We start from the raw sequence: 13,638 nt of genomic DNA on the forward strand, positions 1-13,638 counted from the left end.
AGTGGAATTTTTGGCTTTGGTTGAATTTGTTCAGCGGGTGGCAGGGCGGAAGGGGAATGGTTGTGGGAAAAAATAAACACATTTTCCCCCACCTTTTTTGTCCCCCTCCCCTGTCTGCATTTCTCCGTGTTGCCCATGGAAAGGGAAGGAGGAAAAAAGAGAAATTTGAACCTTTTTCATTACTTGCTTTTTCTGGTTTTTAAACAAATACAGTTTTTTGAAATGGAATGAAAAGTTTCACTTCTTTTCAGAGACAAGGTGGGTGAGGTCAGATCTTGTTTTCGACTGACTTCTGTTGAGAGAGACACCAAGTTCAAACTTGCTTCCTTTGAAGTTTTTTTATGGACGATACTGATTTTTTTTTTTAATTCACTTTAGTCAGGGTCCCTTGGGCTGTGAGCCTGTTCGATTTCCCAAGCTATCATGCCATTAGGTCTCCTAAACTGTTATCCCATTAGATCTCCCGAAGTAGGAAGGATCAGACTTCGGAGTGGAGAACTCTAGGGAAAGCCCATAGGGAATCGGTCACTTGATAGGTGGCATTTTAACCATGACACTGGAGGTGTCATCTTTTGGATGTGAATGTCCAAGATTCTTAGCCAAACACGCCAGTTAAAGAGCTCTTGGTGCTTGTTAATGCTGCTCACCTGGCCAGATGTCCAACATAGTATCCTGCCCCCTTGTGCTGGCGTTAACCTCGCTTCAAATAATCCAGCTGATTACCAAAGCAGGAGATGAATCTAATAGGACAAGGAGCTGGCCGAGGCCTGCTGCATCTCCCCCCAGTGAGAAGGGAGGGTTGGCAGGCAGAGGCTGCCTGGACTGAGGCCAAAGGTCTGAGCAGACAGAGGGTTAAAGCTCCGAGCTGCTGGGGCCGGCTCTGACCAGAGACCCTGAAAGCGAACGAGGATTCATACATTTTAGAGCCTTGTATCCACAGCCCTTCGTGATCGAATGTGAAGGCTTCTGTCTGAAGGGATGAGAGAGGCCAGGGCTCGGTGCTCCCGGGGGTGGCCAGGCAGGAGGTGGCATTCACACACCCCCAGAGTGAGTCAACATGTCAGCCCCAGAACTGAATAATTTGCCATTTCCTAACATTATAATTAACTGGCAACTCTTCCCGAGCGGGGTGGAGGGGGAAGTTCTCCGGCAGAACAGCTGCCTGCTTTCAGGATATATCGCGCTGAATCGACAATGCCTCTTCGCAGGCAGAGCTGTGAGTCCGCGGGGGACCAGGGCAAAGGAAAATGACTCTAACACATGATATCGGCAGAGCAGAGGCAGAGGGGTCGGGGGTGTTACAGCTAATGTCTGATGGTCTCCGCTTCATGCCACCACCGTCAACCACACATACTCTCCCTTGGCTTTTCTTCTTAACTAATACTTAGGGGGCTGCTTGCCAGCTCTCTGCATCCCTGGGAGCCATGCTTGTCAGGAGCAGGGCCTGCGCTTTCCCCACAGTGGATTCCATGGCTGGTGCTGAGGGGCTGCAGACCACGCCTTTCCCTATACCACGCCTGGGGCCCTTTGCACATCCAGATCGGCGGTGCTGAGAGCTCCCTCTTTGCTCCCCCTGGTCAGCCTGACAACCGCCGCTCTCAGCAGCCAGGGGAGCTTCAGACTGGAATGTCTCTGCACGGAGACCAATAGCACCGGGGCCAGCTGTGACCGTCATTTTATTTGATCGTGGATTGTTCGTATTGCAGTAGCATGGAAAGGCCCCCGTTGAGATCAGGGCCCCAGTGCGCTAGGCGCTGTATGCACGCCCCTGTCGCAAAGAGCTTACAAGAGAAGTAGGCAAGACTGACAAAGGATGGGAGTGAAAACTGAGGCACGGGGGGGGAGTGACTCACCCAAGGTCCCACAGTAGATCAGTGGAGGAGAAGTGACCCAGTGGTTAGGGCACTACGTAAGTCTTGGGAGACCTTCCTTCAATTCCCTGCTCTGCCACAGATGTCCTGTGTAACCTTGGGCAAGTCACTTAGCCTCTCTATGCCTCAGTTTCCCTCATCTGTAAAATGGGGGTAATGGTGCTGACTCAGCAGCTGTATTAACATCTTTGGGTGGAAACTGCTATGTACTTTCCCAAGCCCAGTGTGTTCTAGCCTGGTAAGCTGCCTTTCCGATAGCCAGCCAGCTCGTTCTTTTGGGCAGGGACTCTCGCTAATGAAAGTCAGCGTGGTACCTAGCACAGTGGAGATCCCTGATGGGGCCTGTGGGTGCAATGATCATTCCCTCCAGTAGAGGAGATACTCAGGGTGATAAATCAAAAGCAAGGATGTGCTGGTCGGAAGGAAAGAGCAGCTTGCAAGAGCCTTATTTAACTCCGTGTGTGTGATTGCAAGGGGCGAGATCCTTGGCTGGGGTCAGTCGGCACTGTTCCATTGACCTCGGTGGAACTGCGCTGATTTATACCAGCTAGGGACCTGGCCTAGTGACTGCTTGATCTGTGCCCCCCTGCACCCTGAGAGTAGGCCAGGGACAACCAAGGGCCAGTCCGTGAGTTGTCCCCGGCCTCACCGTCACAATAGCCTTGCAGGATAACTTCCTGTCCATTCTAGGAGCCCTATGGCGACCCTGTCGGGCCAGCTGGGTGTGTCCACACTGCAGTTAGACACCCATGGCTGGCCCAGGCCAGCTGACTCGGCTCATTGGGCTTGAGCTGGGAGCCCAGGTTCTAGGACCCTGCAAGGTGGGAGGGTGGCAGAGCTCCGAGCCTTGACGTCTCTATTGCAGTTAAACAGACCCTAACCCCTGAGCCTGAGTCAGCTGGCACAAGCCAGCTGCAGGTATCTAACACATCCTGGATGCTCTGCCAGTGGTTCCCCTTGCTGAGAAAGGAATGGTGGTGGGATTTCATTGTCATTGACTACTTTGTGCGTCTGTGTCAGCCCCTGTCACCTGAATTGCCACAGGTGTGTGTCATTTGAGCCTCAGAGCTTTAGATCAGCTCTGTGAAGGCAGAGGAGCTGGCAGCCTGCATTTAACAGTCTGTGCCATCCATTTTTAGGGCCTTTCCTACATCTCCAAAATCGATTGCACGCTCATGATGTCGCTTGTTGCATCATGCTTTACACAGCACTTCGAGACAATAGGCAAGGGTTTCTTAAGTGCAGGATTCTTTCTCGCTTCCTGCCCCAAACCGTTGCGTATTGTTGCTGTGCGCTGTTAAACAGCTGCTGCATTCCGTCCCAGAGCTGGCTGCATTTCAGTGACATGAGAAAAGTGATTCAGGTCTGTAAAGCTAACAGGTTCACACCTGCAGCTGGTGTAAATTGACGTAGTGGCCACCGACTTTCATGGCACTGATCGACATCAGCTGTGGATCTGGCCCTATAATTGGGAATGTGTGTATGCACAAACACTGTCCTGTTACCACTGCCAAGCCACGCACAGCGGTGATAGGGCGCTGTGTTCAGGTGTCTCTGGGCATGCCTGGTGCCTGCCTGTGTGTGTAATGACTGGGCAGTTATTTCCAGCTGGCTCCGTTGGTTCTTCCCCCGGGACTTTGCCAGGGCAGGTGACAGGGGCCCAGCTCTGCCAGGCTGTGGTTTGCTGTCACGCCTCCCTGACCACCTACGTAAGAGCTGGCTTCATAGCAAAAGCGAGATGCAAATTCTTCCGCTGGGGTATTTTTATTCCTGAGGCTGAATTTAGACCCCTTTTTTTCTTTTCTTTTGTTCTTCTTTTAATAATGAAAAAAGAAACAAAGTGATTTATTAAGAAACAGCCCCACTGATTTATCCTCTATTTGTCTTACCGTCCTGCATATTCCTGCCTCCGACCTGAACCGCTGCCAAACTGCGGGCTGCTGTTCACATCAGGATTCTTTTTGTAAATGGATGTGAAGGGGGATATTGTTAATAACAACAGGATCTGCACAGATCCTCTACTGGTGGAAACCAGCAGTTGTTGGAGTTATGCTGATTTACATCAGTTGCGCATCTGGCCCCAGCTGCCTGACCATCTAGGCACATGTTTGCTCAGTTCTTGCGCTGGTCAAAAAAACATTGATGGGGGAGTTTTCCGTCCGAGAATGCCATTTTGCTGAAATCGAAAGGCGTTGTACGAATGTGTCAATTTCAATGAAATTTTCAACAGGGAAAAGAGTCAGTCTGACTCTCTCATTTCAATAATGTCCCGATGTTTAATTTTGACTTTCTCATTTTGATTTGTGCCATTTTGACTTTTATACTATATTAAAATACTATTTTAATATTAAATGAGATGTCATATGACACGTTTCATAGGGTACTTTTCATATTTTACAGTAGAATGTTTCAACAGTCTTGAAACAATGTTTTTACCTTAATGAACTTAAATATTCCAAGAGTCCCAAATCAGAAATGCTGGAACTTTCATGCCGCAGGAAATTCCTAACTTTTGATTTTTTGTTTCCTAATGTGAAATGATTTTTTTTTCTTCAAATTGTTGGAATTTTTCACAGAACAGAAATTCCAGTTTACAGCCAGCTCTGCTCATGGCGTGATGCAAAGACACTTCTCTCCAGCTGCCATTGACTGGATATACTTACACTCTGCTCCTGACAGGTATACAGGCCTTGATTCTGGTCTCGCTCATGCTGGTGTAAATTAGGAGCATCTCCACTGAACCAATGGGCCAGGACCCTATGGTGCTAGGTGCTGTACAAATGCAGAACAAAAATATGGTCTCTGGCCCAAAGAGCTTACGATCTAAGGCTAGGCCAAGAGACAACAAGTGGAGACAGACAGGTGGGAGAGCACAAGGAATCACTGAGACAATATTGATATATGCCTCAGTTTTCCCCATGTGTAAAACGGGGATAATGATACAACCCTCCTTTGTCAAGCACTTTGAGAGCTGCTGATGAAAAGCGCTACATAAGAACTGGAGATTATTATGCTGATGCTACACAGTGGTCTCATTACACCAGCTGCCTAACCGTTGTCAAGTTTTTTGTAGGCAGCAAAAAGAGAGGTTAATAAATGATTGACAGATGTTCTAAGCATGGGCGTGGGTTGTATGTGTTAGAGCGAGTTATCAGCATAGAAGGGTTAAAGACGGTTATCCGGCGTGGTAAGAAGCAATCGTTGGATTCTCTTAACAATTGATCAGCCAATTATTGACATGTTGATGAATCATGTATTAAGCCTGTATAGATTGTTTGTAAACGGGACCTCAATATAAAGCATGTGTGGCCTGAAACTAAAATGTTGCTGTGCATTCATCTTTGTCACTGGCACCTCACCTACCAGAGTGTTCATTCAGCGTGCTTGCACTAACACCCGGGGAGCTCTGCCTATTTGTACAAACTGAGGGTCTGGCACGATATCTATAGGAGACCAAAGCCCAAGATCTCGGCTCTTGCTAGGAGTTTTGCTTGAATCAAATCTTCAGAATCCTCCATGAATCTCATCTGGCAGGATTGAGCTCTGCGTAGGGTGACCATACATCCCGTTTGGCCAGGACAGTTCCTTTTTTCGAAGCCCTGTCTCGGCCGATGTGACCTTTTTGGCAAAACGGGGCATTTTTCCCCATTTGATCTTGCCAATTGATCATCTGTTGGCCTGAGCAAATGGGACAAATGCCTGGTTTTGCCAAAGAAGTGGGGTGCAACCCCTAGCGGGGCATGGAGGGACGTGTGGGGGGGAGGGTGCAAGCGGCAAAGCCAGCCCTGCATGGGAGGGAGGGCTCAGCAGAGCGGCTCAGGCCAAGCCAGCCCCACACAGGTGGGCGGCAGGGGGTCTTGGCCTGGCCCTGTGTGTGGGGAGTAGATGGGGGCCTCAGGCCATCCCTGTGCAGGCGCATGGCAGAGGGGACTCGAGCCAGTCCCATGCTGGGGGCAGGTGGGGGTGTAGAAGTGGGCCTCGGGCCAGCCCCATGTGGTGTCCTGTTTTTCCTTTGGGAAAATATGGTCATCCTAGCCCAGGGGTCGGCAACCTTTCAGAAGTGCAGTGCCGAGTCTTCATTTATTCACTTTAATTTAAGGTCTTGCATGTCAGTCATACATTTAAATGTTTTTAGAAGGTCTCTTTCTATATGTCTATAATACAGAACTAAACAATCGTTGTATGTAAAGTAAATAAGGTTTTAAAAATGTTTAAGAAGCTTCATTTAAAATTAAATTAAAATGCAGAGCCCCCCCCCCCGGACTGGTGGCCAGGACCTGGGCAGCGTGAGTGCCACTGAAAATCAGCTCGTGTGCCACCTTCGGCACGCGTGCCATAGGTTGCCTACCCCTGTCCTAGCCCATGGTACGTGCACAGGTTCCCCTAGGCCAGATTCTCAGCTGGTGGCAGGTGGTGTAGTGCCGCCAGAGTAGTTAGGCCACAGCAGAGATACGTGGCTTGGCGCCAGCTGATCCAGAATGAATGAATACAGTTTCTCAACCAGCCTTTGGATGTATATGGGCGACTACAAGCTCTTGGCAGGGGGTTGAGATGAAATTCATCCCTAGGCAAAAGGCTTATGCACCATTTAAGTCTCATTTCAGCCTTCAAAATTAGGGCCGGGGTGAGTCTGATTCCCCCCACCCCTCCCCAAAAGCTACAAATGCCTAGGTGGAGGCCCCATACTATGGTACACCTTCACCCGCCAAAGATCTGTCCGAATATTAACTTGCTTCTGCGATTGACAAAGGCGGGTAAGAATTGTTATGCCCAGCTTTTCAGTGGGGAGACTGTGGCATGGCTGACTTGAAGTGGCTTATCCGGGGACAGGGGCAGGTTCCTGGCTGACTGATTCCCAGCCCCAGGATCACAGATGCCCCAGCACAGTTTGATGGGTCTAGCTAGTTGTAAAAAAAAAAAGTCCACCCACCTCCAGCTGAAAGACAGCCAAAGCTGAGTGGAAAGAGAAGCTCTGGTTAACAGGACCCAGCGGTGCAGTGGAAGGCAGGAAGGATATCGTAGCCACAGGCCCAGTGTAAATAATCCAGGTTGAATGGGGATAAGAACTCACTTCAGAAAACTCCCTGAGGTCATCGGTGATCAGGAGCTCGGGGCTATAGCGGCTTGAAAGATGGCCGTGCCCAGCCGCTGAGCACTGACTCAGAGCAGACGGAGCTGCTGAGCGGCACCACTTGTGTAGCACCCTCTGACAGCCCCGCCCGGGCTGGGGGGGGTGTCTCCCTCCGCGCTGGAAAAGGCAGCACAACCGCAGGCTTCGGCAGCTCGCCTGGCGGGGCAGGCGATGCTCTTCGACAAGCAACTTCGCCAATGCGCTTCCTGAGACGGGAGCATGACAAGGCAAGAGAGAGAGAGAGAGACAGAAAATGCAAAAGCCCCACGACCACGATCATATCCTGCCTGGATCCCTTGGCGTGAGCCATTTCCTCCTGCCTGCCGCACCTCAGAGGGTGCCTGTGTGTCACAGCACAGGAAACCGGATGCACTTAGGACGGGGCAGTTGAGATACAACATGCCTTTGCTGCTCTCTTCCTGTTCCTCAGCTTTGCCACTGGTTTGCTGGGTGACCTTGGGCAAGTCCTGACCCCTTTGTGTGCCTCAGTTTCCCCATCTCTACAATAGTGATAATGATACTGACCTCTTTGATAAAACGCTGAGCTCCGCACCTCCAGGAAGGGGCTCATTTTTGGTCTGAAGACATTCTGGGAGGAAGAATTCCTTCGCCGCCATAGAAGATCCTCTTCCGGAGCTCTGAAAAGGGGCGGTTCAGTTCTCTTCTCATCGGGACGTTGATTCCCTAAGTCTGCCAGCTTAGAACAGCACTTTGTATCCCTCCGACGCTGCTCTGAGCCCTCAAATCGCTGTGTGCAGCCAGACACTCAGCTGTTTGGTTTTAACAACGCTCGGCAATGATCTGAAATTTCCTCTGGGGGCTTTTATGGGCATCATGAGATCGTAAAAGTCAGGCAATAAATCTAAAGCGGAACATCGTCTTCACTCCAGCCAGTTTTACCCTTAATGATCTTGGCTGGTTTTTCTTGGATGGGACATGCTGGATTTATTGATTTATTTATGTTGCTGGTGCGGTGGTGAAATGGGAGGGACGGGTTCCCCTCCCCATTAAATTAATCTCTAATTCTGCTCTTTCCTATGGGGCCAAATCACTTTACATTGCAGGCAGGGCTGTAATGTTCATTCTTCGGGTCTTGGAGAAGACGGAATGCCTAAGATGTCCATGTAGCTAAAGACCTGGAATGGGACACGGCCATCCAGTCCATGAGTCTATCCTTAGCATACATTCGGCCTGTCTAGCTACGCTTAGCATTTTTTTAACAATTCGTTTCTGGCCCTTTTCCTTGCAAAGAGCCAACATCCATGTGTGATTTACTCTTCCCTACTGAGAATCTGGTCAGAGATGTTAGAGAGGGAAAAGATCCACCGACTCCGACCTATCCCCTGATACGAGGCAGGAGATATGTGGAGCAATACAGGATTGTTCCCTGTGCTGACTATTTACCGGGGTCTTGTCCAATCAAGCTTTAGGCAGCCCAAGTGCTGGGGCTTTCATTCCTTCCGTTTCATTTCTGTTCGTGTCAGTGAGGTTTGCAGAAAGACGAATACTGATACAGACAGGGAGCGATCGCAGAGTTGCACGCGTAGATACAGGGTTACACATGTAGCTACAGACTTGTACACACATCTGCAGGCTTCTACCTTTAGATACAGACTTATCCGGCCTTTGACAGACATTCACAAGCTTATACTTATAGATACAGACAGATCCGGGCATATGCAGACATCTACAAACCTATCAGAACCATAACATTCCGATGTCTCTCTTTAGGGGCACTGTATCTCAGGGACCACTTATTCAAACAGGCCCAGTTCTGGATTGCTCCCCTTTCCCTGGACTCTGCTGCCTCCCAGCGCTTTCCAAGGCCACCTGAGTCAGAATGTGGATGCGAGAGGACTTCGAAAAGGATGGATCAGCTTGTATCTGGATCATCTCTGATGGTCAAAGCCCCACCGGGGAGGAGAGAGGCCCTTCGAGCTTCAGGATCCTCCTGGAATTGCCAGGATTTGTGGTGCAGTGAGTTTCTAGAGGCCTCAGCTGAGGTGAGGACCGTCTTGCGCTAGATGCTGTACAAGTGTGTGGTAGGATGCCTTCTACCGCTATAACTTCCCGGACAGGAGTAGCTAGCCTGGCATAAAGCATCTTTTTATGCTGGTACAACTGCGTCCACACTAGTGAGGGTTGTACTACTTCAGTTATAGCCAAAGGGATAAAACGTGTGTGTACAGACAAGGCCCCAAAACAACTTGAACTCCAAAGAATGGAGGAGGAAGACATAGGGGAAGTGATTTGCCCAAGGTCCTATAGCACGTCCTAGCTAGGAATAATGCCCAGGTCTCCTGGGCCCCAGTGCAGTGCCTTGTCCACTGGCCCCTGCTGCCTGGGTTGACAATGGGAAGCTGGTGAGCCTCATAATTGTCTGTCTGCCTAGCCAGGAGAGCTGATCTCACAGCAGGAGGGGGCGTGTGCCTGTGAATTTATCCTCACTGGGGATGGTAAATCAGGAATGAATTAGCACGTGGTGACGTCAGAGGAACACATGCTGCTGCACTTTTTTCTCGTCTCCTTCTAATGAGTTGTTCGGGTGTTTTCCCCCCCCCCTTTTCTCTTTTAACAAAAGTTTTCTTGACACAAGAATTGGCTGGAAAGTTTTTGGTAAGAACTTCGATGAGTGATTGATTGATTGATTGATTGATTTCTGGGCCTCCACTGCTTCTGATGTGCAGCGTTGCTGTGGGCTGGTAACAAGGCATCCACCCCAGAGGTGGCCGAAGTGTATAGTTTGTAAAGAAGTTGAGGATCCTCACAGACACTGTTTTCTCAGGGGGGAATGGGGAGCCATACACGAAGTTTGGGTTAAAGGGCATAGGGTTCTTTGCACCTTAGCATGTGTTCATGTGTGTCCTCCCTGTGTGTGTTGCCATGTGCAGGTGACACAGAGCATAAGACAGCTGGATCCAGAATATTGGATTTCCAGAGCCTTCCCAGGCTGGATGCCCTCGTTGTAAAATCCTTGAATAAAACAGCTGTTTAAATGCTCCTAATATCAATTCTTTCCTCTTCTAATTCCTGGGGGATTACAGCTCTGGGAGGAGCTGGCAGGGAGCCGGAAGAGGAGCCAGGGTGATTTTGCATATGGATTTAAACAGGGGGAAGGGAAGCCTTTCTAAACAATTAAACTTCTGAAAAGACTGAAATGGCTGCTAAGCTGCATCTGATGGGACAATACACAACCCTCTATAGAGACGGCAGCCAGGCCCATCAGTCTGGGCTACTCAGTGCCATCACGGAGGGTGTTGCTCCCATCCACCCAGACACATTTCCCCCCCAGCCCCCTGCAGCTCCCCCTGCCTTGCACATCCTTAACTCCCCATTTCCTCTGTCTCAAGATAGGTGGACTCTTGGGAGCTCCCCTGGGCCTGGTACATGCTGGGGGAAGGGGGTTGTGCAGATCCACTGCCTTGTTCCCAGGGTGGCCTCTCCCTGTTCAGTTGATGCAGGGAGAGGGTTTGAGTATCACCTCCCCAGTAAATCCAGTGGGCAGTGAGCACAGTGGCAGGAGATTTGGGTGCACGGCAGATGTGGGGACATGGCAGTGGGAGGGGATTTTGGGACACAGCAGTTTAAAGAGGGGTTATTTATTTGTATTTCAGTAGTTTCTAGCCCTAGAGGCATTTCTGCTCTGCAATCAAAGACCCGCAGCAGGGTGGCAGCTGGCTCGGGTCAGCTGACTTGGACTGGCGGGACTGAAAATTGCAGTGTAGACATACCCTAGGAGTCCTAGTCATGGACCGGGAGCCCATTGTGCTTGGAGCTGTACAAACAGAACAAAGAGTCCCTGATGCCCATCGATATTAAGAAATGTCTCACAGTCATGTCCAGCTTCTGTTAAATAGCACCGGACTCCAATGAAGTCAAGGACATTTGCTTGTGGAGTATGGGGTTCAGAATCTGGCCTGATGGATGCTCAGAGCCTCTGAAAATCAGGCCTCAGATAGCCAGAGATGGGAGCTGCCCCCTGCAGATATTCCAGTGGATAAACAGGGTTGGTTTTGAGACCGCCAGAGCTGTGGGTGCACATATTAGGAAGAAAGCCAAGGGGAGCAGCCTTCTCTCCCTTTGAGATTCAGGGTGGGAAGGAGAAGTCAGTGCCCATCAAAGGGTTCTCTAATCTCAAATCCTCTGGCCTGGAGAAGTGGAGGGAGAAAAACACATGGCTCCTTTTGCTCCTTAATCTTCCGCAGCATCGATGTCGTATGGGATGCTAAGCTGATGGGTATGACGGGAAGTCCCAGCGGAGATGGGGGGGTGAAATCTGGTCATGTCAATATAGTCAGCATGATTAGAACTGAGGCTGCACCATCGAACATGCAAAGCCCTGCCATTCCAGCTAGTGGATCTCAGTAAACAGCACCCATAGATCTCAGTAAACAGAAAGGTATTATAATTGCAGGTGAGGGGACATGACCACATACCATGGCAGGGGCAGAAGAGGCAGTGGGAGAATGTTTCTTGGAGAGATGGATACCCCAGAGTGAGGACAAGACCAGAGCCTCTTGCTGACGAGTGTTGGATGAAGCGAACCAGCAATCAGTGCCACTAAACTGGATTCTCTTTTTCTGCCTCCATCTTCTCTCACCCTGGTGTTTTTAAGTGTACATTGCAGGTGCTCGTCCCAGCTTTCTTCAGTTAGTATTAGATGCAGGCTCTTACGAGCACTAAGTGATGACGAGAGCTGGGGAAAAAATTCACACACTTTTTTTCTGGTTAAAAATGCAGATTCTGCAACCCCGAAACCTTCCTTGAACATGCATCACTTTCACCAAATTTTTAATTTAGAATTTTTTTTTTAAATTCTGAATCCAAAGGGCCATTTTCCTTTGGGGGTTTGAAAGGACCTTAAAAAAGTGAAAGTACGTGCTGAAATGAAATCAGAAACGTTTAAAAATGCTCACAAAGCAATCAAAACGAAATCTGTTTTGGTTTTTCAATTCACTGAAAATGTTTCATTCCAACCCAAAACTCTTTTGCCAGAAGCTGAGAATGACTACCAAGGGATGGATCACTTGATGTTTCCCTGTTCTGATCATTCCCTCTGGGGCACCGGGCATTGGCTACTGTCGGCCGACAGGATACTGGGTTAGATGGACCTCTGGTCTGACCCAGTAGGGTCCTTCTTATGTTCTTATGTTAGAATCATAGAATATCAGGGTTGGAAGGGACCTCAGGAGATATCTAGTCCAACCCCCTGCTCAAAGCAGGACCAATCCCCAACTAAATCATCCCAGCCAGGGCTTTGTCAAGCCTGACCTTAAAAACTTCTAAGGAAGGAGATTCCGCCACCTCCCTAGGTAACCCATTCCAGTGCGTCACCACCCTCTTTGTGAAAAAGTTTTTCCTAATATCCAACCTAAACCTCCCCCACTGGAACTTAAGACCCTTACTCCTTGTTCTTTCCTTGTTCTTCCGTTGTTGAAATTTTCAGAATTGCCAGTGAGCTGAAAAAGCCATTTGTTGCTCAGATCCGGTGCTAAGCACTTCTGAAAAATCTGGGACTGACTGTGAACGCTCCTCACCGAATTCTGGAATACATGCTGCTGGGGTCCTGATCCAAAGCCCAACCAGAGAGACAGCCATTGACTTCAAGCCCTAACACTATGGGATACCAATTTTCTTGTCTAAACTTTTCTGAGTGGCTGTCGCAATATTTCCACCTCCGATGAAGAGAACAGACTCCCAGCATGGAGGGGGCTAGCAAGAAGGATAGCAATTGCTGGTTATGTTATAGTTGGGGAAAGGGAAAAAACATCGGAGTGACGAATATCTGGTGTTCTGTATCTATTCAGTGTGATCCCCAAGGTAAGTTAAATTCAGAGCTCTAATGAGAAGAGAGAATGTAACAGGCTGAGATGTGGAAATAAATAGCTCGGTGACAACCCTCCTGATCAGTGTATTTTTGGGGCTGTTATCCCAGTCAGATCAGTGATCCCTGGCCACCGTCCCCTGCATACTGTGTTCCTGCTGGGAATGGAAAATATTGACAGGCACTTCTCTGGGATAGCTGCCAAGGAAGAAGAGCTCCATGCAGCTTGAAAGCTTGTCTCTTTCACCAACAGAAGTTGGTCCACCTTGTCTCGCTAATATCCTGGGACTCAATATGGCCACAACAACAGTGGTCACTATAGGGAAAGATCCAGGGATTTCCTTTACAGGTGGTACAGCTCTACCACTGGGAAACATTATATTGAAGGACAGTCTGTTGATTGCAAGTGTATTTGGGGTGGGCATGGCCTGGCACAGAGAGGAGTGTATGAGGTGGGCATGGATTGGCGTGAATGATCCGCAGGGCAGAGGATGGATGTCCCTGAGGCGGGACCGGATTTTTCAGGTTTCTTGAGCAGCCTATAAATAAATAAATAAATAACCACCGCGGAGAAGAAAATCTGAACGTATAAAAAGTGTTAAAAGCACCATCCTCTCTGCATGGCCTGCAGCTGCACTCAATGGGTCCCAACACGCGTGGCACAGAGCTTGGACGAGCACTCTAGGAACCTCTGCCTGGGAGACAAACAAAACCGAAACATTATGTTGACCTCAGACATTTCTCCCAGGATTCTTCCCCCCGCCTCACCTCTCCTTTCATTTCAGAGCAAACTTCCTACCAGGTCACATTCA

The sequence above is a fragment of the Gopherus evgoodei genome, chromosome 23 (assembly GCF_007399415.2).
Source record: "Gopherus evgoodei ecotype Sinaloan lineage chromosome 23, rGopEvg1_v1.p, whole genome shotgun sequence".
In the NCBI taxonomy this organism is placed as follows: domain Eukaryota; kingdom Metazoa; phylum Chordata; order Testudines; family Testudinidae; genus Gopherus; species Gopherus evgoodei.